General features: G+C 33.5%; 1 protein-coding gene across 2 annotated transcripts in view; it reads left to right on the top strand.

Annotated features, from left to right (window-relative positions):
• The window catches only part of LOC139482870 (uncharacterized), a 44,691-nt gene that overhangs the window by 9,205 nt on the left and 10,054 nt on the right, over window positions 1–25,432 (top strand). Inside the window, exon 1 of one of the 2 annotated variants that reach the window (XM_071266901.1) lies at window positions 21,977–22,101. The exons of the other annotated variant lie outside the window; for it this stretch is intronic. The gene's annotated coding sequence lies outside the window, so the exon portion shown is untranslated. Of the gene's footprint in view, window positions 1–21,976; window positions 22,102–25,432 lie in introns of those variants that run through there. 2 annotated transcript variants of the gene reach the window in all.

The raw sequence follows: 25,432 nt of genomic DNA, 5'->3' as shown, positions 1-25,432 counted from the left end.
CTTATTAATGTTATGCGAGATACCACCAAAGACCACTAGATGTTGATCAAATGATATTGTAAATAAGAGGGTTGTCCAAAATATTTCCAACAGCTGTTTGATATACACTACCTTAATCAAACCACAATGGTAAAAAAACAGTTTTAGTTAGCCTTAAAAGAAGCAAATATAATTTAGAAAAAGTGCAAGCTGTTGATAAAAACTACAAATAACTGCCAGTCCTAAATGTGGGTGGAGATTACCATTTAGCACAAATGAGTTTCTGGACTAAAGAAATTAATTTCGGCACAAACCGATTATACCCTTTCAAAAACTATGTGTAGTCCCTTTTATAAAAGTGGCAGATTATCTTTCTATCTAGAGTATCTATGACAACTAACTGCTGCTCCTAGTGACGTTAGTCTTTGGTTTTTGAAAAGATTGGATATATTGTCACAATTCTTTTCTAAGGTACCGATCTGATAAACAGGAAGTAGCCAGATTAGCTACTAAATATATGCACACTGAAATATAGTCCCTTAAAATTCCCTGGCTGTGTACATGTTGAGATACGAACTATGAAAATTTTGTTTATATCTTTAGAGAAGTAAAATCAAGTATGTTTGTCTTTAGTTTTGTCAAATTGCTGTCTTCTTTTGTCCTGTTATTAGGTAACAGTACTGATACAATACTGTAAAAATACGGAGATGTGGTATGATTGCCAATGAGACACCTACATGTATCCACTCAAGTTCAAATAAAGTGGATGTAAGCAGTTATATGCAACCATACAGCCTTCAACAATGAGAAAAATCATATCAAATAGACCCTTGTAAATAGGTGTTGATCAAATGATATTGTAAATAAGAGGGTTGTGTTTTCATGACATTATATTACTAAACCCCTAACAGGCGGGATTTTGCCTGATATTCATATGATGAAGACATAATCTTTCAATCAGTTTAATTGAGGTCTGGTTCTGGCATGTCAATAACTGCTAGTAGTCTGTTGTTATTTATGTATTATTGTCATTTTGTTTATTTTCTTTTATTTCATATTCTGACATCGGACTCGGACTTCTCTTAAACTGAGTTTTACTGTGCGTATTGTTTCGCGTTTGTTTTTTTCTACATTGGCTACAGGTATAAGGGAGGGTTGAGATCTCAAAAAACATGTTTAATCCCGCCGCAATTTTGCGCCTGTCCCAAGTTAGGAGCCTCTGACCTTTGTTAGTCTTGTATGATTTATAATTTAGTTTCTTGTGTATAATTCGGAGCTTAGTATGACGTCCATTATCACTGAACTAGTATACATATTTGTTTAGGGGCCAGGTGACGGACACCTCCGTGTGCGGGAGTTTCTCGCTACATTGAAGATCTATCGGTGGCCTTCGGCTGTTGTCTGCTCTATGGTCGGGTTGTTGTCTCCTTGACACATTCCCCATTTCCATACTCAATTTTATAGTATGATTTACATCTGCAATAATCACGAAACAATCAGAGACAATGTTATGATATTGTAATTATTATGTTTATTTATGTTGGCCTAATTTGTGTTGTATGGCCTGATAGTTGTTTACCAAATAATCTTATAATTGTGCAGTTTAGGAAACACTGGAACAATCACAGAATGATTGGAACTTTCTAGAATGATCCTTATAAAAGATGCGTAATTTAAACTTCTACGTTATTCCAGAAACTTCCGTTGTAACTTTCCAGGATTTTCCACAATGTTCCATTATAGAGTGTTCTAGAATTTTCCATGACAACACTATATATACAGACACTAAAGTTAAACTCTCAGAATTAAACTTGGACTTAGACATTGATAGACATTAGTATTCACGGCATTTGGATTGACACTTTCATTCTACAAACAACATCATACTGGATTGTGACCTTAGTAGCGAACATAATATTCAGATTGGATTCCGAAAGATATCCGGATACAGATAAAGATAAAAGATTGGACTCATATTTTGACAGTTAAGTTGACAATAATATTTGTGTAATACTTCTTGTAAACTTTTGTATAATAAATATTGTTAAATTTTATTATTGATTTGTGTCTTTTGTTGGCTACAATTTAAAGGCGATTTCTGGCCGTAACAACAAGTTTGGGTCTAAATCTGTATGTCCCACATAATCAAATTGACCGAAGAGAGAGGCGAAAGATACTAAAGGCTTTTTCAAACACATAAGTCAATAATAAACTGACAAAACCACGGCAAAAAAAGAGAGAAAGATTAAAAAACAAACAACAGAATGCAAAACACAACAAAGAACATCTCAGACTGAACAAAACGAACCTCGCCAAAAAACTGGTGTGACCAAATGACTAATTTATCTCAGCCTTACATTATTTAGCAGACCCTTTATTATACCAAACCAAACAAAGTTCTTTATGGTACAATGTTTTTGATCCATCGGTCTGTCAGTCCTGTTCTCTTTATTGCAACTCCTCTGAAACCACATAACAGAGTTTTATAAATCTTTGTAGATAATGAGGAAATTATGAAATTATCAATTTATTGATTTTCTATATACTCCTACAACAGTTTGTCATAAAATCTGTCTAAAGACCACAACAGAGTTTCATGAATTTTTTAGATAGTTAGGACATGCTATATAAATGTGCATATTGGCAGAAAATCATGATTAATTTTTTTATGCCCCACCTACGATAGTAAATGGGCATTAGTTTTCCGGTCTATGCGTCTGCTCCTTCGTCCGTTTTCTCGCTTCAGGTTAAATGTTTTGGTTAAGGTAGTTTTTGTTGAAGGTCAGGTCCAATAAACTTGAAACTTAGTACATATGTTTCCAATAGTATGTTTTTTTCTAAGCTTATTGCCAAAGAAGGTTTTTTTCCCCCTATTTCACGGTCCACTGAAAAAAGAAAATGATAGGGCAAGTGGGGAACGGTGTACGATGGACACATTCTTGTTTTTGTCGAGCCTGCGACTGTTGTCGCAGGAAGCTCGACATAGGAATGGTGATCCGGCAGCGGCGGCGACAGCGTTAGTTCACTTCTTAAAAGCTTTATATTTTAGACGGCGAACGACATGGATGCTCCATACTTTAAATACAGATGCCTTAAGTTTGGAAGTTTCCGTCTGTCACATGTCCATTGTCCTTGAACTCATTTTCATGGTTCAGTGACTACTTGAAAAAAAGTTAATAGTTTTTGTAATTTCTCTCATATTATGGGTAACTATGTTTAGTATTTGCGTACCTTGGTCAGCATGCCCATCAGACAGTTTTCACTTGACCTCGCCATCATTTCATGGATCAGTGAAAAGGGTTAAGTTTTTGGTGGTCAAGTCTATATCTCAGATACTATATGAAATATGTGTTGTATATTTGGTGTATGGAAGGATTGTAAGGTGTACATGTCCAACTGGCAGGTGTCATCTGATCTTGACCTCATTTCCTTGGTTCAATGGTCAAAGTTAAGCTTTTGAGTTTTGTTCGTTTTTTCTAATACTATATGCAATAGGTCAACTATATTTGGTGTCTGGAAATATCTTATGATGTCAGCCTTGCAAGTCTCATTTGACCTTGACCTCATTTTCGAGGTTCATTGTTCAGTGTTTAGTTTTTGTGCCAAGTGTCATCTGACCTTGACCTGATTTGTATTGAATTATTATAAGGTGTAAATGTATTCCTCATTTTGGTCATATGACCTAGATCTCATTTTCTTTGGTCATGTTATTAATAAGTTTATGTGATAATTGTAGTAAAACTTTATATTTAGGTCTATGAACATAAATAAGGCGAGAAATTTCAACGTGTGTACTCTTGTTAGGAATTAGGAACTATGCCTTCTGAACTTAGAATTTCGGCCTAAATATACTTCTGCATATCTTCTGAAATTACACAACAGAATTTCATGCGTGTTTGAACTAAATAATTTGTTGAAATTTTGTTTGCTTAGTGACAATGTCGGGCTGTGAAGTATGTGAGCGTGCTCACAAAGGTTCTTTGATTACACACAGTTAATGCATTGTCTGTGCTTCCCAGATACAGTCTGTATGCATTGTCTTTGTTGTAAATTAAATTAAGTTTATGTATTGTACGTCGTTCTTAGTCTTTATACATTGTTTATATGCTTTGAATATGAGTCTAAGATACTTCTATTGTCGGTATATCTTAGAATTAGTCGGTTAACACTGTCTATGGATCAGAGACACAGTATGTATGCATTGTAAGTTGTTTCAAGTTGAAATAAAAGTCTGTATGTTTTGCCTGTTACTGCAAGATAAAGTGTGTGCACTGCCTGTGGCTCTTATATACAGTCTGTATGCATTTTCTGTATGCTTTATCTATGGGTCTAATTTTTAGATACAGTCTGTATACAAACTGTATCTCTGGCCCATATACAGTGTCCAAAAAAACTCTGTTTTAAGATCTTTAACCCATATACAGTGTGAAAATGATCTTTGGTTCTAAGATGCATTTTGTTTGATTTGCTGAATTCTTAGTATATATTGGTTTCGATATATGGTCTGTATGTATTGTATGGATCTTATATATTTGTATTTTTTTCCATCTGATGAGTAAGCCTTTTTCAACTGATTTTTATAGTTCGTTCTTATGTTGTACTGTTACACCAAGTCCCAGGTTATTGGAGGTTTGGGATCCCGCTAACATGTTTAACCCCGCCACATTCTCTATGTATGTGCCTGTCCCAAGTTAGGAGACTGTAATTCAGTGGTTGTCGTTTGTTTATATGTTACATATTTGTTTTTCGTTCATTTTTTGTATATAAATTAGGTCGTTAGTTTTTCGTTTAAATTGCTTCACATTGTCATTTCGGGACTTGTTATAGGTGACTCTGCGGTATGGGCTGTGCTCATTGTTGAAGGCCGTACGGTGACCTATAGTTGTTAATTTCTGTGCCATTTTGGTCTCTGGTGGAGAGTTGTCAGTAGTGTTTGTGGGACAGAATGAACCCATAAAGGTGGACGTCGGACGCTGACGCTATATTTGGACCTGGGTGTGAACGCCGACGCCATATTTGGGCCTTAACGCGGACGCCATGGTCGACCATGAAATCGGGACGCGAATTTGGGGTTGGACCGTATGATTCGGACATCGAGACACCGACGCCATATTTGGGCTTTAAACTTGGACGCTATACCTTAATGTTGCATCAGACTACCCTTTAAAGTGGACGGTATATTCTCGAAAACGGACGAGAATTTGTCTTTGATAAACGCTTACCCAACCCCTAGGTAACAAGTCTGTGATAATTCTGAAAAGAATCTTCTACCTCTTAAATAATTAACTGCTTATACATGTTTATAACAACTGTAAGAATTCTTCAAGATATACTATTTATATTAATCAGAAAAACTGTCACTCAATGCAGTAGGCGGAACTATTCCCGTGTAAAGAGAATTGGATTAAAATGTTTGATATCAATACATAAAATATTTGTCTTTATCTTTTTAATTTTTGGATTTCTTATCTTATTAACATGACAATCGTGAAACATTCAGTAGTATTGCTTTCTACGGAAGCCCATTTAGGACCTCCAAAAGGTATAAAATTATTTGAATTCGAAATCACGAATTTAAATTGTTATCTCGAATTTTATAATTCGTTTTAACAGATTAAATTTGTAATAATGAATTGGTGAAAATCGTTATAACAGATCTTGTAATTCGTTATTAAGAATTAAATTCCTTATCACATTTTTTTGTAATTTGTGATTTTATCGTTATAACGAATTGTAGAATTTGTTTAAACTGATTAAATTTGTGATAACGAATTTGTGGAATTCGTTATCACAGTTTTTATTGTAATTGGTAATTTCAGATTAAAATTCATTATCACAGATTTTTAGCTCACATGGCACACAGAATTAAGAGAGCTTTCTTCCTCACTCTGCACCCATCGCTGTTTATTACTTTTACAAAAATCTTCTTCATTAAAACCTTTTTGACAAAGTGAAACAAACTTGACCGCAATCAATTTAGTTTTAACGTATTTTACACTATACCTAGAAATTTTTGTCGTGTAAACGGGTGGGTTTATTAGCCAGCGACAAAGTTTACACACCGAAACTCTCCGGGGGAAAATATGTCTACTTCTCATATTTCTTGACTGAAATATTTTTATTTTTTATTTTCTACCAAAGTTTTTTTAAGCGGTGAATATCATTACTGTGTGTACCTGGATACATTTTACACAGATGCAACGGAAATAGTTTCGCCAACATGGTTTATCGAAATGTAAACCTAGGGATGAAAATCTTAGGTTTTACACTTCGATTAACCATGTTGCCGAAACTAATTCTTTTGCTTCTGTGTAAAATATATTAATTGGCGATACACACGAAGGAAATCGCCCGTCTAAGAAGACTTTAAATTAAGAAAAAAGGAATACAAATGTTACTGTCACGAATTATGGGTATCAAACACATTTTTTATGCCCCCGACGCTAGGCGTGGGAGAAGTTTAGTCTAGCCCTTGTCCGTCAGTCCAGTCCGTTTGTCGGGTACGTTCCCAGAAATGGTTTCCGTTTGCCTCAACCAAATGTTATAAATTCAACTTATACACTATGCCAATTACTAAAACACACAAATAAAATTTGAAATTGAAGGGCGTCTCTTTTATAGTTCGTGAGTTATGCCCCTTTACAAATGGTCAAAGACGTAGTGCTTATTCTGTAATTTCCGCTCTCTACATTTAGTTTGCCTCAACCAAATGTTATTGAATTAATACACAATGTTTATTAAGGTTTATGTACCCTTCTGTAGCCATTTTTGTACGAACTTTTCAAACTGCAATTGTATCAAAACTACAGATATAATGAATAATAGAGATAGGCCATTTTGTACATATTCCAAGGGGAAACTTGATGCAAAGCATTATTTTTTACTGTTCCATTGCATTTAATAGAAAAAGAGGACTTTGTGGCAAATAAATCAAGATTTTTATAGAAAATCCACAGCCTTTAATACAGAGATTTTTGTTATAAAATTTGAAACATAAATTACTCACTTGATTTTCTATGATGTGCTATATTTTCGAAGGAAGTGAAGTAAATCTATAAGAGGAAACTACTCACTGTCATTTAGGAAATTACGAGTATGTTTAATTGCAATATTTGCCGTAAAGTGTATGTGTGGCCGCACGATCTTCAAAGATATATAAGAAGTAAGCATTCTTCCGATGAGCCACTATACCACCCAGGTGTTACCCAGCAGCAGCAAAAGCAGCAACAGCAGCAGCAGAAAAAGAAGCAGCAGCAGCAAAAGCAGCAGCAGAAGGCTTTCGTGTTTAGACACCCTTTCACCATGATTGTGTCCGGTCCAACCTCCTGCGGAAAAACTTATTTTATTTTATTTGTTTCAACACATAAAAAAACTGTGAAGTCCTAGTCCAGACAGGATCGTTTGGTTGTATAAAAGGTGGCAACCTCTTTACGATGAAATACAACGAACAGTGCTTCCACGCGTTGAATTCATTCGTGGAATTCCTTTTGATCTCGAAAGGGACGATTTTTTCGATCCCAACATTCGAAACATGATACTATTAGATGACCTCATGTCGACATCAGACAAAGACTCCAGAATAAATGATTTGTTTACGGAAGGGTGTCACCATAGGAATTTATCGGTCGTCGTTTTTAATCAGAATTTATACTTTGGCAAAGACCCCACCCAGAGACGAAACTGTCATTATCTCATTCTCTTTAATAACCCCATTGATCGACAGCCCATCGTGACTCTTGGCCGACAGATGTATCCTTCTCGAGGGGACTTCTTTCTCCGGAAATTTGAAGAGGCAAAGAGGACACCTTTCGGGTACTTTTTTGTTGACCTAAAAGCTAGAACCCCAGAAGCCTCCAGATTGCACACAGAGGTCTTGCAGGTCGGTCAAGGAGAGACACCAGACGGACAGAGGTATGACGACCGTCTCTCGAATACTTTTGAAGACGATAGTTCGGTCTCATCAGACGAAGATATTGCCGACGAGACAACACATAGTTCGTCAGAGGATGCTGAAACACGGAAAGATCTCATCGCCTGTCATGATTGCGGAGTACTTAGTGTTTGCTCACCTACGTGGATTAGAAGCCCAACGTCAGCAATGTTGTGGGAATAAAAACGGCATTGCTCTCCCGATGACAGGGAAAGATGTAGAGGATGCTTTGAGTGGATTGCCCGTGACCGTTTGCTGTGCAGAAGACTTGCCTAGATATGTGAGCGACAGGCGTAGAAGGTTTGTGGTCAATACGGACAACTGTGATTAAAAGGGGAGTCATTGGGTTGCATTTCATTTCCCGCATCGGGTCCATCAGAATTTTTCGACTCCTTAGGACCATTACCGGAAAAGTACCAACGCTATTTCAGAAATGTACTCATCGTCAATGGACCGAAATACTGTGTGGTTTGTAATCAAATCCAACCCGATGATTCAGATACATGTGGCCTGTATGGCATTTTTTTACGTCAAATTGAGATGTCGGGACTCGAGATGAAGGACATTATCAACAACTTTTCATCCACTGACACGATTCAGAATGACAGTAAACTCGTAGCTCTATTTGGTTAAATGAAAAATAATGATACAAAAAAAAAATAATGAAAAAAGAAAGAAAAAAAATCTTAAAACACCTACATGGATGTATGGCAGGTCTCAAGTCTTGAAAAACTCTTTCTAGGGTCACTAAAAGTATCCACCCTGGAGGGTAGCCTGTTCAAACATTAAGATATAGCGTCCAGGATTTAAGCCCAAATATGGCGTCGGCGTCTCGATGTCCGAGTAACATGGTCCAACCCGAAGTTTGCGTCTTGATTTCAGGGTCGACTATGGCGTCCGCTTTATAGCCCAAATATGGCGTCGGCGTCTGCGCCAAGTTTCGAATATGGCGTCAGCGTCCGACGACCACCTAAATGGGGGTCATTCTGTCCCACAAACACTACTGTTGTCTCATTGGCAATCATACAACATCTACTTTTTTATATTATATATATATATTATCTATACGTATATATATATTCTATATACGAATTTTACATGTTTAGATGATGCAATGAAAATTCAGAAGATATGTGGTAATATTGCCAATGAGAAACTTATCCACCAAAGACAAACGAATGTGAATCAGCCATGAGTTACACATATGTATTCATGTAAAATGCTATTAAAACCCATTCCTGACTAGATGTGACGAAAAACGAAAACTAACAGCCCGATTAATGCTGAAACGATAAACGTAAAATCAATATCAAAGACAGCAACCAATAACAATACAGTGCTCCTATATATCGTCTACCAACAGTATTTATCTATAACTACCGTCGGTGGTTAACATACAATATAGTGCTCCTATATACCGTCTATCAACAGTATTTATCTATACCTACTGTCGGTAGTTAACATACAGTATAGTGCTCCTATACACCGTATATCAACAGTATTTGTCTGTACCTACCGTCGGTGGTTAACATACAATATAGTGCTCCTATATACCGTCTATCACCAGTATTTGTCTATACCTACCGTCGGTGATTAACATACGATATAGTGCTATTATATATACCGTCTATTAAGAGTTTTAGTCTATACCTACTGTTGGTAGTTAACATACAATATAGTGCTCCTATATACCGTCTATCAACATTATTTGTCTATACCTTCTGTCGGTAGTTAACATGCAATATAATGCTCCTATATACCGTCTATTATCAGTATTTTTCTAAACCTACCGTCGGTAGTTAACATGCGATATAGTGCTCCTATATAACGTCTACCAACAGTATTTATAATGAAATTCAAAACAGTGTGGCTGTGGCCATTGATTGACACATAAAATTCATCCATTGACTGGGACAATTAAGGTGAACGTTTGTATGTAACTACCACTGCTCACTATGTACTTTTTAAAGACACTTAAACTATGGGGTCACCAAAGGTTCTCAACAACTTAATAAAGTAATTCGAAAAACTAATCAGAAATAACACGATGTTTTGATTTATATCAATTATATAAATCAGAACATAAAGGTTATTCCTGATTAATTTTTTGAATTATTTTATAATTAAAGGCGTTAAAAAACCTTTGGTGACCCCACAGTTTAAATGTCTATCGTAGGTACGTCGTGAACAGTGGTCGTTACAGACAAACGTTCATGTAAATTGTCCAGTCAATGGATGAATTTGATGTGTCAATGAATGGCCACAGCCACACTGTTTTGAATTTCATTCTATCTATACCTACCGTCGGTGGTTAACATGCAATACAGTACTCCTATTCACCGTATATCAACAGTATTTGTCTATACCTACCGTCGGTGGTTAACATACGAATTAGTACTCCTTTACACCGTCTATCAACAGTATTTGTCTATACCTACTGTCGGTAGTTAACATACAATATAGTGCTCCTATATACCGTCTATCAACAGTATTTGTCTAATACCTACTGTCGGTAGTAAACATACAATATAGTGCTCCTATATACCGTCTATCAACAGTATGTGTCTATACCTACCGTTGGTAGTTAACATACAATATAGAGCTCCTATATACCGTCTATCAACAGTATTTGTCTTTACCTACTGTCGGTAGTTAACATACAGTATAGTGATCCTATACACCGTATATCAACAGTATTTGTCTGTACCTACCGTCGGTGGTTAACATACAATACAGTGCTCCATTACACAGTCTATTGACAGTTGTCTATACCTACCGTCGGTGATTAACATGCAATATAGTGCTCCTATATACCGTCTATCAACAGAATTTATCTATACCTACCGTCGGTGATTAACATGCAATAAAATGCTCCTATATACCGTCTATTATTATTTTTTTTTTCTAAACCTGCCGTCGGTAGTTAACATGCGATATAGTGCTCCTATATACCATCTACCAACAGTATTTATCTATACCTACCGTCGGTGGTTAACATGCAATACAGTACTCCTATTCACCGTATATCAACAGTATTTGTCTATACCTACCGTCGGTGGTTAACATACAATATAGTGCTCCTATATAACGTCTATCAACAGTATGTGTCTATACCTACTGTCGGTAGTTAACATACAATATAGTGCTCCTATATACCGTCTATCAACAGTATTTGTCTATACCTACTGTAGGTAGTTAACATACAATATAGTGCTCCTATATACCGTCTATCAATAGTATTTGTCTATACCTACTGTCGGTAGTTAACATACAATATAGTGCTCCTATATACCGTCTATCACCAGTATTTGTCTATACCTACCGTCGGTAGTTAGCATACAATATAGTGCTCCTATATCCCGCTATCAACAGTATTTGTCTAATACCTACTGTCAGTAGTTAACTTACAATATAGTGCTTCTATATACCGTCTATCAACAGTATGTGTCTATACCTACCGTTGGTAGTTAACATACAATATAGAGCTCCTATATACCGTCTATCAACAGTATTTGTCTATACCTACTGTCGGTAGTTAACATACAGTATAGTGCTCCTATACACCGTATATCAACAGTATTTGTCTGTACCTACCGTCGGTGGTTAACATACAATACAGTGCTCCATTACACAGTCTATTGACAGTTGTCTAAACCTACCGTCGGTGATTAACATGCAATATAGTGCTCCTATATACCGTCTATCAACAGAATTTATCTATACCTACCTTCGGTGATTAACATGCAATAAAATGCTCCTATATACCGTCTATTCATATTTTTTTTTCTAAACCTACCGTCGGTAGTTAACATGCGATATAGTGCTCCTATATACCGTCTACCAACAGTATTTATCTATACCTACCGTCGGTAGTTAACATACAATATAGTGCTCCTATATACAGTCTATTAACAGTATTTGTCTATACCTACTGTCGGTAGTTAACATACAATATAGTGCTCCTATATACCGTCTATCACCAGTATTTGTCTATACCTACTGTCGGTAGTTAACATACAATATAGTGCTCCTATATATACCGTCTATCAACAGTATTTGTCAATACCTACCGTCGATGATTAACATACGATATAGTGCTATTGTATACAGTCTATCAAGAGTTTTAGTCTATACCTACTGTTGGTAGTTAACATACAATATAGTGCTCCTATATACCGTCTATCAACAGTATGTGTCTATACCTACTGTCGGTAGTTAACATACAATATAGTGCTCCTATATACCGTCTATCAACAGTATTTGTATATACCTACCGTCGGTGGTTAACATACAATATAGTGTTCCTATATACCGTCTATCAACAGTATTTGTCTATACCTACTGTCGGAAGGTAACATACAATATAGTGCACCTAAATACGGTCTATCAACAGTATTTGTCTATACCTACCGTCGGTGGTTAACATACAATATAGTGCTCCTCTATACCGTCTATCAACAGTAGTTGTCTATACCTACCGTCGGTGGTTAACATACAATATAGTGCTCCTATATACCGTCTATCACCAGTATTTGTCTATACCTACTATCGGTAGTTAACATACAATATAGTGCTCCTATATACCGTCTATCACCAGTATTTGTCTATACCTACCGTCGGTGATTAACATACGATATAGTGCTATTACATATACCGTCTATCAAGAGTTTTAGTCTTTAAATACTGTTGGTAGTTAACATACAATATAGTGCTCCTATATACCGTCTATCAACAGTATTTGTCTATACCTACTGTCGGTAGTTAACATACAATATAGTGCTCCTACATGTGTATATACCGTCTATCAAAAGTATTTGTCTATACCTACCGTCGGTGGTTAACATACAATATAGTGCTACTATATACCGTATATCAAGAGTTTTAGTCTATACCTACTGTTGGTAGTTAACATACAATATAGTGCTCCTATATACCGTCTATCAACAGTATTTGTCTTTACCTACCGTCGGTGGTTAACATGCAATATAGTCCTCCTATATACTGTCTATCAACAGTATTTGTCTATACCTACCGTTGATGGTTAACATGCCATACAGTACTCCTATATATCGTCTATCAACAGTATTTGTCTGTACCTACCGTCGGTGGTTAACATACCATACAGTACCCCTATAAACCGTATATCAACAGTACCTGTCTATACCTACCATCGGTGGTTAACAAGCATTACAGTACTCCTATATACCGTCTATCAATACTATTTTTCTCTACCTACCGTCGGTGGTTAACATATAATACAGTGCACCTATATACCGTCTATTATCAGTATTTTTCTAAACCTACCATCGGTGGTTAACATGCAATATAGTGCTCCTATATACCGTCTATCAACACTATGTTTCTAACCTGTTTCTATACCCACCGTCGGTGGTTAACATGCAATACAATGCACCTATATACCGTATATCAACAGTATGTGTCTATACCTATCGTCGGCGGTTAACATGCAATATATTCCTCCTATATACTGTCTATCAACAGTATTTAGTCTATACCTACCGTCGGTGGTTAACATGACATATAGTACTCCTATACACCGTATATCAACAGTACCTGGTTATATACCTACCATCGGTGGTTAACAAGCAATACAGTACTCCTATTCACCGTATATCGAAAGTATTTGTCTATACCTACCGTCGGTGGTTAACGTACAATATAGTGCTGTCTATTAAAATTATGTGTCTATACATACTGTCGGTGGTTAACATACAATAAAGTGCTCCTCTATCAACAGTTTTCATTTATACCTACCGTCGATGGTCAATATAACGTATTATATGGTCCGTATTATATAGTGCTCATATATACCGTCTGTCAAAAGTATCTGAATTTACCTACCGTCGGTGGTTAACATACAATATAGTGCTCCTATATACCGTCTGTTAACAGTATTTCTTTATACCTACCGTCGGTGGTTAACGTAAAATATAGTGCTCCTTTATATACCGTCTTTCAATAGTATTTCTTTATACCTACTGTCGGTGGTGAACATAGAATTTAGTGCTCCTATATACCGTCTATCAACCGTATTTGTCTATACCTACCGGCGGTTGTTATCAAAACAAACTATTTTCAATCGACAGTCCAAAGTTTCGTATCTATACTTCACTCTGAATGACCGATGGCATTTATTTGACCAGTAACATTCCCTATTGTATTCATAATTTAGTTTTCTCCCTGAACTTGTCTGAAATATTTGCGGCTGTACTGATGGCAAACAACAATCAATCAATTTCTTAAAGTACTTCTCAATCTAAATAATATATTATTTTTTAATCTAACCAGTAATATGTGATCGGTGAATGTACGTATGACAATTACGGCAATTTTGAAAAAGCATATTTTTTTTCATTTGCGCACATTGACATTTTTTAATTTGCGCCAAATTGATTCGAAAGGTTAGGTCTGATAAATTTAGATGATAAAATTAAACTTGTTTAACCAAACGCAGCAATTCAATGAACACAAGCTACAATATAGATAAATGTGTATATAGACACATGTTGAGCTCATGGGTATCATCATTTAATCACACTTCTGGTACCCGAACATTTACTTTCATATATGGAACCGATGCCATAAAGAAAAAAACAGGCTTTAACTTATAAAAATTTTAATAAAAAAGGGGATGCTTTATTGTAGGGAAGAAATCACAAGGTTGCAGTTCAACAGAAGTGTTGCATGACAATACTCAGTTAAAAATGATTTGTGCATATGCAAATGTGCTTTTTATGTCAAACTGTTACAATCTTATTTTATAAAGTGCTACTTCAAGTGTGATGTACACTTGCAATAAACTTATCCTGCTTTCAATCCCCCTCCTCCTCCCCGTCACGTGTGAGCAAGTGGCAGGTGGCGAAAGGCCAGAAGGAATATTTTTGTTATTATATAAATAAATTCTATTCATCTTATATGCCTCATGACTTGTGTTTACCTGTTAATTTGTGCAAATGAAGAAAATAAATTTGGCGCAAAGAAATAAAAAAAAAAATAGGCGCTAATTAAGTGCAGATTGGCGCAAATGGAAAAAGCCGAAGCAAATATAATCTTTTCTCGTATCAAGATTTCAAGATGTTATTCATAACCTCAGACACATACTTGTGTACAAGAGGACAATAATATATACAACCATATTAAGATAATACATAGCGAGACAGGACAAACGAAACACAAATACATAGTATATTTTAAAAGACAATTGGTATAATTAGATTAAGTATTTTATGATTTTCTTCACGAACATTGATAATTTCCTTTGAACTTGTACTTTACATATAGACAACAAGCCAGTGAATTTCTTCTTGCTTGGATTCATTACATAGTAATTTGGTACAAACTTTGATCTAAGAGCAGAAACATCAGCATTTTTACAGGTAAACAATATATGAAACTCATCCCCTGTTCCCTCATTACATAATGTACATATTCTACTTTCCCTCGCGATCCCCGCCCATCTACCCGTCTCAATAGGTAACTTCAAATTCGAGCATCGAAGTTTAGATATGTAATATCTGTCCTTGGGTAATAATCGCAATAGATACGGTTCCAAACCAAACTCGAGTTTGAATAAAGAATAGAATTCACCCCTATCAGATCAAATTGGTGTTTTCTTTCTTTTTTTCGTTCAGTTTCATCTAGTCCATTTGTTCATTTGACTCTGTCTCCATCACGACTAGGATGCATTTTAATTTATAATGTAAAGTCGTTCAGGTTTTTGTTTTATTATATAAAAAAAGAAGACATGGCATGATTGCCAATGAGACAACTCTCTAAAAGAGACAAAGTGACACCGGAATTAACTATAAAAAAAACCTTTAACAGATCACGATGTCTGTAAATTCAGAAATTAATGCGAGGTTTTTATTATTGCGACATTAATTAAGACTCGCATTTTGAAGTATTGCGTTTGAATTAATCGGGATTTTTTCTTAATCAAATTCTCATTTCAGGCTACATTGACATTTATCGCAACAAATTTACATTCAAAGACTATGAGTTTGATGCATATTTGACAATATTAGATAGTTAATGTTGCCAAAAATTCTATAATTAGTGTACTATTATTCTCCCAAGTTTATTTGAAAAGGTATAATTCCTCTATACAAATGGCAAAATCTTTCATAAAATATCCAGTAAGTTGGATAAACGTTTACCAAATCATCCCAATACAGTTTGATTTATATATTCACTTTGCTATTCCGTTCTTGCACAGTGATATAGTTCATTTTGCGTCATCCCATATTCTAGCAAAGGGAGATTATCTCAGCATCACCGTTACATTAGTAATAGCTCTCGTACATAAAATAGTTAGCTCGAACTGTATGAGCCTGTGTGAATCTGATCTTTATATTAAAAGTGCATAAATGGTTCACATATAGGTCTTATTTAAACATTAAACAGTATCAAAACAATTAGTGCATTATAATATAACCAAATAGGCATGCAAAAAAGAATCAATAGGCAAAATATGCTTGTCTTAAACCGTCTAATTCTAATTGCTAATATTTACTGTATTGTACATAGCTCAATTCCATTCCATTCCATTCAATTTTATTTATTTTTTAATTTTCAGCAGAAAACAGTATTTCTAACAATTAAATTGAATTAATTTGATATGACGTTGACACACGGTAATCACTCTCATGTTTTTATTTACATCGCTGTCAATCATCCGGTAAAGATGAATATTCATTACTACCCTCGGTAGTTAACGTCCCTCGATGGTTAACTTTAAGTGCCTACCTAAAAAATAACGCGATGACCCATACTTTTTATCATTTAAAAAAAAGCATAGTTAAATCTTCACTCAGGCAAAGTATAAGAATTTTTTTCTATACCCCTGAACTACTTTAAAAAATTTCTGAAATAACTTTTACTCGGAGGAGACTGTTACAAAACTGTACAATCTTGTTTTTCTCTTCGAAACTGGAGAATATTCTCTTAATTAATGTACTCCGAGAAATTAAAAGTTGTCTGTACTTTAAGAAGGTATTTAAGAAATTCTAAATATTGCGCATAAAAAATGTTAAAATAATGCCTTCTAGACTTTTTAAAAATTGTAGACTCTTGTTTCTAGAATGTGTAGATTAACTTCTTTGTTATTTTTTTTTTTATGTTTTTTGTATGTTCGTTTTTTTTTTTATGTATCAAATTGGATATTGTAAACACTTCATATTACAAATATCACCGCTGCGTTTATATTCTTTTTTATTTGATATTTGTTTTATCACTTTTGGTTTGCTACGTATAAATACCAATTATAGAATAATGTGCAAAAAGATCGTATGAAGTGTATATGTTTATGCCTTTAACGTTCATGGACTTAAAAACAAAATGCACACGTTAAATGAACGATCGTTCTTGTTTATCTCCGAAGCATTCAAATGTGAAAAATTGCATATTTGATTTTCGCCTCACTAAATATTTAGTATTTCTTTGCACAACAGCAAAACTAAAGTATGAATTGAATTATTTCTGAAATAACTTTCACTTAAAGGAGACTGTTCCAAAACTGTCCATTCTTGTTTCTCTCTTTGAAATTTGCAATTATTACCTTGATAGATCTATTCCGTGAAAGAAAAAAGTAGTCTGTACTTAAAAAAAAATGGAATTATAGTCAAGGTATATGACAATATATATGTGGTATGATTGCCAATGAGAGAACTATCCACCAAAGTTGAAATGAGTGAACGTAAGCAATTACGGGACCCGTACGGTCTTCAACATTGAGAAAACCAAATACCTTTAAGACGGCTATGACAGAACACGACATGAATAACATGAAACATTTTAATTGAAAAAATTCTAGTGAAATTATTGAATGTGCAGTTCAGGAGGCATCAGATAACAGTGTTTTATAAACGTGTGTTTCATTTTTCTTTGATGAGTACGTGATTTCTGAAAGTATGTAACCTTTAAATAAATTTTGAAGTGTAATTCTACTTTTATAATCTTATTAACGTCGAATTTTAAATAACAGCAAGACATCAGCATTCAGTGAAATAAAGGTAACTGACTTGACACATGCACATTATTCATGCCACGTGTGTGAAGAGAGTAATATTTAAATAATATAAGCTATAAGAAAATTGCAAATGTAATTGTATGCACTTTTAAAGTTTTCGCAGTATTAGCATACAATTTGCATCATCTTTGTTGGCCATGTTGTGAACTTAAGGTTGATTTATTATTGTATTCTGGGAGAACGGATACAGCAGATTTAAACAAAAATTAAATAAAGTATACTTTTCAAAGGTAATAGGGAAATAAGTCCTATTTTCAGTGTTGTTTAACCATATGATCCAGATTCAAGTCAGGTGGATCCTATTTACAGCACGTATTATAAAGTATAAATATATCTTTATATGTTGAGTACTGCGAAATCGAAAATGCATAAAACACCATTTTAACTTAAACGTATCACACTCCAATTATTGAGGTAAAGAAGCAATTTTTTCAACATTCATTTACTTTATTTTTATGTAGTTTAAACCCTATTATTTTAAAATCGTACATTAAAAGCTTAGTTGTCAAATATTACAATAAAAACATTACAATTCATTTTCACAACATACAATCCCAAGTTTTTCCTTCCAAAGTCAAATTTCTTTAATCTATTTGGTTATAGTTGGTTAAATGTCTAAAAGTAATTCAATAATGCAAAAATAAATTGAAATCCCTAGTAATATCGAATTTGTCTAGACTATTGGAGATTAAATGCTTGATTTACTTTGAACACGCATGTTAGAAACCATTTATTTGTTGTGCTCTTCATGTTTTCTTCGTAATTGGTTTTGTTGTGTAAGTTCTGTCTAATTGACGTATACCCACATCTCCTTTTGATATCATTCAGCTGCTTATTTTGGTTAACCTTTTTGATTTTCTGTCCTATTGATAGTTAACAAACACCCCATCAAAGCATAAATATCTAATTAAGTTCTATGAAAAATGACCGCATCATAACCGTTATAATGAAAGTGATGACTTTTCATCGTTATCATCAGTAATATCATCAGAATTAGCTGCTCCCGCCACAGACACCGCCACCACAACGTCGTCATCATCATAATCCTTACTATCAATATTATTATTATCATTATCATCAGCATCAGCATCAAGTCGTTTCCATTATCGTCATCATCATCATTATCATATTCCTTTTTATTATAATTTTGGTAATAGATACTCGGTACTACCGAGCGATACCTGAGTACTCAAGTACTCGTTGACATCCCTAGTTAAAACACATACAAATCAGTGGTAAGATTTGTGTAAGCAATAAGCAGGGCAATACCATTGACTTCATGCTATTACATAGTTTCATTCTCTAAAGGTTACATTTTGTATTTATAGTCTGGTTTCTAACTATGTTATGGAACTATCATGATCCAATAATCGACATATGGGACGTCGTCAATTAAATTATTGCATAATAACATGGCTTGCATGAATTACAATATATTTCTAACAATAAATATGAAAAAGAGATATTTCAAATATTTCACATTAAAAATGTTAAAATAACACTTCATTACAAATATCTCACGCTTTCTCTATGTTCTATTTTTTTTTTATATTTTTATCACTTAAGGTTTGCTTTGTATAAATACAAAATAAAGCGTTTCTGTTTAAACCTTTAACGTTCGTTGACTTTTTCAAAAAATGCACATTTTCACGATTGATCGTCATTGTTTAGCGCTCTAGCAATCAAATGTGAAAATGACATATATTTGATGTTTGCCTCACGAGATATTTATTTTTCATTTGGACAACAGCAATAAAATCTGAAGTATGAATTAAGGTAGTTCTGGGGTATACCGCCATCTTGATTTGTACAATCACAGTAAATAATCGGTCTAGTTCTTTGTCCAAATCTGCAAATTTGGATACAGATTTGCAATTTATTGGTTACACTGTTCATTAATATAAAGAAAACTTAGTTATTCATTGTATTATCGTAAATGTTTTAACAAATACCAAATATTTGTACTTAAAGAATTAAATTTTCATATAAGCCATTTATAGGGAGATAACTCTTTTAGTACTAAATTTATTCCGGACATTTAAGGAAATTTTCATTTTCTACTTGTAGCCAGAAAACAAGTTCGGTGACACCGTTTTTTATTTTTATTTTCTTAAAATATATTATAAGACCTTTTCGCATATTTTGTTTCAAAATTTTGTCTCGTAGATTTCTTTGTATGCAAAGTTTTTCATGAACAATCTAAACAAATTCTGGCAATTTTGAACGATTCGTACCTTGAAAAATAGCGCGGTGACCCATACTTTTTATCATTTAAAAATAAAAGCAAAGTGAAATCTTTCTTCTGGCAAAGTATAAGATTTTTTTTATATACCTCTGAACTACTTTAAATAATTTCTGAAATAACTTTTACTTGGAGAAGACTGTTACAAAACTGTACATTCTTGTTTATCACTTCGAAACTGGAGAATATTATCTTAATTAATCTATTCCGAGAAATTAAAAGTTGTCTGTACTTTAAGAAGATATTTTAGATATTCTAAATATTTCACATAAAAAATGAAAAAATAATGCCTTCTAGACTATCTAACAATTGAAGACTCTTGTTTCTAAAATGTGTGGATTAACTTCATTTTATTTTTTTATGTTTTTTGTTTGTTTGTTTTTTATTTTGTGTATAAAAATTGATATTATAAACACTTCATATTACAAATATCACCGCTGCGTTTACATTCTTTTTTATTTGATATTTTTTTTATCACTTTTAGTTTGCTACCTATAAATACAAATTATAGAATAATGTACAAAAATATAGTATGAAGTGTTTCGGTTTATGCCTATAACATTCACTGATTTAAAAACAAAATGCACACGTTAAATGAACGATCGTCCTTGTTTGTCTCTGAAGCATTCAAGTGTGAAAAATTACATATTTGATTGTCGCCTCACTAAATATTTAGTATTTCTTTGCACAACAACAAAACTAAAGTATGAATTGAATTATTTCTGAAATAACTTTCACTTGGAGGAGACTGTTCCAAAACTGTACATTCTTGTGTCTCTCTCTGGAATTTTCAATTATTACCTTGATAGATCTATTCCGAGAAAGAAAAAAGTAGTCTGTACTTTAAGAAAATGGAATTATAGTCAAGGTATATGACAATATATATGTGGTATGACTGCCAATGAGACAACTTTACACCAAAGTTGAATTGAGTGAACGTAACCCGTACGGTCTTCAACAGTGAGAAAAACCAATACCTTATAGAACACGACATGAATAATATGACACATTTTAATTGAACAAATTCTAGTGAAATTCGTTTAAAATAAAGGAGTAGGGACAATAATGCCCTCATTTAGCCCAAATGTTGTTGTTAATTTAAAAAATATCATTTGGTGAGATAAAGTCAATTGTTTAAAAAAATGTTCATCTTGAATTATTTTGATGGTTTATGGCTGCGCACAATGTTTCTATAATGAAAATAACGGCGGAAAACAGCATACATACTGTAGTTTTGATCATTTTTGTGAAAACTTTACATAACATGACGTCATTGTGACATCATCAGATAAAAAACTTTATTTTTTTCATTTATATTTCATGACCAAGCTTTTCCAAACATAATGTGTCAATTTGAAATACATTGTACTTGTCGAGCATTTTTATTAATTTTGATTTAAGAACGATAATTTCCTGGGTGGCGCAATTATTAAAAAAAAAAAGTTTTGTATATAAACTTAAGAAAGCAACATCATTCTAACAAGAAACCGATTGAACGAGCATCCTTTTAGAAATCTATACTTCGTACTACTTAGCGAAACTCGAGTACTCGAGTACTCGACATCCCTAGTTAAAATCAGTGTATCGGTAACATTTGTGCAAGCAAAAAGCAGGATAAGGTCGCTTCGTGGTATAACTTGTTGTCCTTCTCTAAAGGTAACAATGAGTTTTTTGATTCCTGTATCATCCTAAGTAAGGTAAATATTATGCTCCATTGATCGACATATGGGAAGTCGTCAATTAAATTATTACTTAATAAAATAAGATCTGAGTGAAGAGCATCATGATTGGTTGACATTTCCTATGACAGAAATACTTTTGAAAAAGGCAATATAAAGTTTTGAATCTTTTGCCGTTTCTTTACTTTGGAAGTCGAATTTGAACGAGAAATACTAAGATAACGTAAGTTTTTATCATTCGCTTATAGCAATAATAAGTCATGAAATGTAGAGAGCTCTAATGAAATCTTAATAGCTTATTGATATGTTAGATTCGTTTTTTCCAAAAAAAAGTTATTACGGTTGAGAATGATACTATTAAAGGAAAAATAAATTTATTTAAGTTTTCCTTTTGTGTTTATTATAATCTCTATTTCAGTTTTTTTTAATGTTTTTCTCCTTTGCTTATTAATTTAGTTTTCTCAGTTATTTTATGTATATATATTCATACTTTATTTTAACTGATGTCTGATTTTGTTTTTGTTTTATTTTGAGTTCTCGTTTTTATTTTTCGATCGTACATGTAGGACCGCTAGATATAATTTAATAAAGGAGTAGGTTCAGTAAGAGCCCATTTTGGCCCCAAAATATAGCAGTTTTACAAAGTTGATAAAATGTAAACTTTTAGTTATTCATTAAACAGTAGAATGTTTCTGCTACGTATATATACCTATTTTTGACTATACAATGAACATGTATCGGGTACTAGCACCTTAAAGTCATGCTTAATTACTGAAATATTCACAATTCTAGCATTTTAGTTAAATTTTAGACGGTTTTCGTGTAAAACGAAAGTGGCCGCATTTGTGTTCATCCTTAATATTGAAATGAAAGTCGTATTTTATGATAATACATAACATATATAAAGTTTGAGGAAGAACACGGATGCGGCCACTTTCATTTTTGACAAAAACCATCTGAAAAGTGCCATTTTTCGGCATATTTGGTTGATTTTTCATATTTGAGCTTCAATCGGATCGTTTTTAATCAATAAATCAGTTCAAATTGTTCACATAAACTAATTGATTCAAATGAAAAAGACACTTAAGTGTTTAAAAAGTAGTCAAAATCTTTTGTCAGATGAACCTGAAATTTGAGGCCAAAATCGGTCCTTACCGGACCTACTTCTTTGTATGGACACTAAATCATCAAGATGAAACACAACAAGCAATGGTAATCTAAGCAGTGCCTTGTTACAGCATTTTTTAAACATAGTTTATAAACATAATAACGAATAGTTACAGACACAGATACATCGTATTTTATTATCTGGGTTAATTTAAACAAGTGCAGATTGAGATACAAGTCGACATATCTAAAAGCCAAAATTAAGATTATTTGTGCGTTCGAAATTGTTCTTTCTGAATTTACCTTGATCAGGAAAACTCAAGAAACAAAAGGTGGAGGCAAATATATGCAAATACTCTAACACTCAAGAAGCTAAGCACTCTTCTTCATTATTTTTTTTTTAAACAATTGAAAGCACAATTTACTTTTTTGATTCAGCTTCTCTCGTCGTACCAGACTATTTTCTCATTTTTACGAAAGAATTCAAATCATCAAAGCTGTTTGTTCACCTTTATTTTTTTCTCTCTCATATAGACAGATAGGAAACACATCATGCACATATAAATTAAAAAAAACTTAAACAAATTAAACGTCGTATTTGGCACAACTTTGTGGAATTTTGGATCCTCAATGCTCTTCAACTTTGTACTTGTTTGGCTTTATAAATATTTTGATATGAGCGTCACTGATGAGTCTTATGTAGACCAAACGTCTGGCGTACTAAATCATAATCCTTGTACCTTTGATAACTATTTACACCACTGGGTCGATGCCACTGCTTGTGGACGTTTCGTCCCCGACGGTATCACCAGCCCAGTAGTCAACATTTCGGTGTTGACATGAATATCAATGATGTGGTCATTTCTATCAAATTCCTGTTTACAAAACTTTGCATTTTTCTAAAAACTAAGGATTTTCTTATCCCAGGCATAGATTACATGAGCCGTATTTGACACAACTTTTTGGAATTTTGGATCCTCGATGCTCTTCAACTTTGTACTTGTTTGGCTTTATAGCTATTTTGATATGAACGCCAGTGATGAGTCGTATGTAGACGAAACGCGCGTATGGCGTACTAAATTGTAATCCTTGTACCTTTGATAACTATTATGATAAACAAGTTCTATCTTTGAAAAACATATCCAACACCTTCAGATGGGAGTTTTTTTTTTTAATAAATTCTCATGTCGTTTTTGTTATATATTATTTATTTACATCTAACAATTCTGAAATTGACAACACGTACTTGTTTTATGCTTTTTTGTCATGTTGTTGTGACTTGTTTCGTTGACACATTTCCCTCTTCCATTCTCTATTCCATTTTGACCAAAGTCAAATTTCTTCAACTCTGTTAAACATTGGAGTAAAGACATCAGAATTACCTTACTTCGAACTTTCATTGCATATATCTTTTAAATCTAATATAATCTTGCTTATTATCGAAAGCTATTAGTTTTATAGAAAATCGGTTTACTAAAACGATATATTGAACAAAGTAAATCTCATGGGAAGCTGTTTTAGTTATTGTTGTCAAGTTTTTCCGACACTCGAAAATGACATTAAGTATTCCAGTACTTCCATTCCATCTTCTAGTACTTGAATTGAAAAATGATGATATATGTTGATGAACAATAAGTTATAAATTGCATGAGCGCTTTTCTAGATTTACCAACTTATATTGTGTTAATTAACTGGGTTTTTTTTGTTTTTTTTTGTATTTTTTTAGTGTAAAAAAATGATATCATAAATACTTCATATTACAAATATCACTCGCTGCCTTTACGTTCTATCTTATTTTATATTATTATCACTTCTGGTTTGTTGCTTATAAATACAAAATTATAGAATAATGTACAAAAAGGTCCCATGAAGTGTTTCGGTTTAAACCTTAACGTTCATTGACCTGAAAACAAAATGCACATGTTAAATGCATGATCGTCCTTATATGTCTCTGAAGCATTCAAAAGTGAAAAATTACATATATTCTATTTTCGCCTCACTAAATACCGGTTCACTAAATATTCATTATTCATTTGCACAACAACAAGAAAACTAAAGTATGAATCAAATACTTTCTCAAATAACTTTACGTAAAGGAGACTGTTCCTAAACTGTTCATTCTTGTTTCTCTCTTCAAAATAGGAAAATATTCTCTTAAAAAATCTATTCCGAGTAATAAAAAGTAGTCTGTACTACAAGAAAATGGAATTATCGCCAGGGAACATGAAAATAAGGATATGTGGTATGATTGCCATTGAGACAACTATCAACTAAGTTCAAATAAAGTGAATGTAAGCAATTATGGGAATCGTACGGCCTTCGACAATGAGAAAAACCAATACCTTATATTCGGCTATGAAAGGACACGACATGAATCATATAAAACATTTCTATTGAGAAATTCAAACGGAATCCGATTGAAACAAATTGTCTACAGGAACAGCCAA

Source organism: Mytilus edulis, chromosome 7 (assembly GCF_963676685.1).
Source record: "Mytilus edulis chromosome 7, xbMytEdul2.2, whole genome shotgun sequence".
Taxonomy (NCBI): Eukaryota; Metazoa; Mollusca; class Bivalvia; order Mytilida; family Mytilidae; genus Mytilus; species Mytilus edulis.
Note: the sequence above shows the minus strand (reverse complement) of the source record. Positions and strands in the feature narration are given on the sequence as shown.